Source organism: Elephas maximus, chromosome 13 (assembly GCF_024166365.1).
Source record: "Elephas maximus indicus isolate mEleMax1 chromosome 13, mEleMax1 primary haplotype, whole genome shotgun sequence".
NCBI classification, from domain to species: Eukaryota; Metazoa; Chordata; class Mammalia; order Proboscidea; family Elephantidae; genus Elephas; species Elephas maximus.
Genome location: NC_064831.1, coordinates 100,899,350 through 100,900,991, shown reverse-complemented (window position 1 = coordinate 100,900,991; position 1,642 = coordinate 100,899,350). Strand labels below are relative to the sequence as shown.

The following is a 1,642-nucleotide window of genomic DNA, read 5'->3' as shown; positions in this document are numbered from 1 at the left end:
ATTAGAAATGAAAGAGTAAGCAATAAGGATCCAATAACTCAGGTGACTTTGGTAAGGGTCTCAATGAGGAACAAACACATCATGAAAATATTCTCTTATAGGCCTCAGAAAAGATGAACACAGAGCCCTCAGGGCCCCATACAGAGGACATGGCACATGAACTTCAAATGAAATACTACTGTAGATAAAACAAAACAAAACCTGTTGCATCGATTCCAACTCATAGTGACCACATAGGACAGACTAGAACTGCCCCACAGAGTTTCCAAGGAGCACCTGGTGGATTCAAACTGCTAACCTTTTGGCTAGCAGCCATAGTGCTTAACCACTATACCACCAGGGCTTGTCTTGTAGATACTCACCCTTATTCTCTGAAGTGGAGGAATTCATTCCAGCCCTTCTACATCAGGAAAACATGACAGAAAGAAATAGTCTTAGACAACGCTCAATAGTAAAAACCACAAAGTACAAAAATTGGTCCTATTGTTATTATTTAACATAGGACACAGTGTTCCCTTCCTTTAGCACAACATTAATGAGACTGTAACATCACAGTTTCTTGAGCCCTTGTAAATTCAGTCTTTCTCACTTCCTATTTCTTTAATCAAAAACATATTTCTGATAGGCGACTGTATACTACAACTCTCTGTTCAAAATAAGCCAAACAAAGCAATTCTACTATCACTGAGCATACCCAAAGGCACATGCTGCCTCATAAGATAGGGTGCCAATGCCCCATTCTGTGAGAAAGTAAAGGCATGTTCACAGCAGTATTACGCTGTTGCTGAGAGGTCACCAAATCAAGCCAGGTTCTGGGAGTTTTATTTATGCTATTAGAGGACCACTCATCTGGACTTCAGATTGATACCTGCAACTAGTCCCTCGGCATCCTCAGACAGTTATGCACATCCTCGATCCAGATGAGCACCCTTCTGACAAATAGGCATTTCTATAGCTAGGATTAGTTTATACAGCCTTGTCTATTGCAACATACACTGGGCATTTTGTTTAGTATCTAAATAACAGAGCTCTCATATACAACACATGAAAGGCATGTGACCTTGGATTGTTCTAATAAAATCAGATAAAATCTATTGGGAACATACAAAAAAGACTTTAACCAACTAAAATTTCAAGAGAATGAGTTAGCAGAAATAATATATAGTTTTTTTTAAGATTACTATAGAAATAAAAGTAGAAACATCTTTATTCTGAATGTTTCTGTAATTAAAAAATTAAAAATCAATATTTTATCATATTTGAATTTCATTAGGAAATTATTTTCACCCAAGACAAAATGGTGAAAAAGGGAATATATCAGTGGCTTAGTTATCTAGTGCTGCTGTAACAGAAATACAAGTGGGTGGCTTTAACAACTTTACTTCCTCACAGTTTAGAAGGCTACAAGTCTGAAATCAGGGTGCTAGCTCTAGTGGAAGGCTTTCTCTCTCTGTTGGCTCTGGGGCAATGTCCTTGTCCCTTCTGAGCTTCTGCTCCGGGGCAAACTTTATGTGGCTTGGCATGTCTCTTCCCTCATCTCTGCTTGCTAGCTTGATTTTAATCTCTTTTATTTTTAACTGTACTTTAGATGAAGGTTTACAGAGTAAACTGGTTTCTCATTAAACAATTAATACACATTGTT

The 1,642-nt window shown here is 37.8% G+C and overlaps 1 non-coding gene across 1 annotated transcript; it reads right to left on the bottom strand.

Moving 5' to 3' along the window:
- Window positions 1-851: 851 nt before the first annotated feature.
- On the bottom strand, window positions 852-918 carry LOC126057415 (small nucleolar RNA SNORD109A). The gene has a single exon (XR_007512505.1). It is a non-coding gene; the product is annotated as a small nucleolar RNA SNORD109A (small nucleolar RNA).
- Between the last annotated feature and the right edge of the window lie 724 nt (window positions 919-1,642).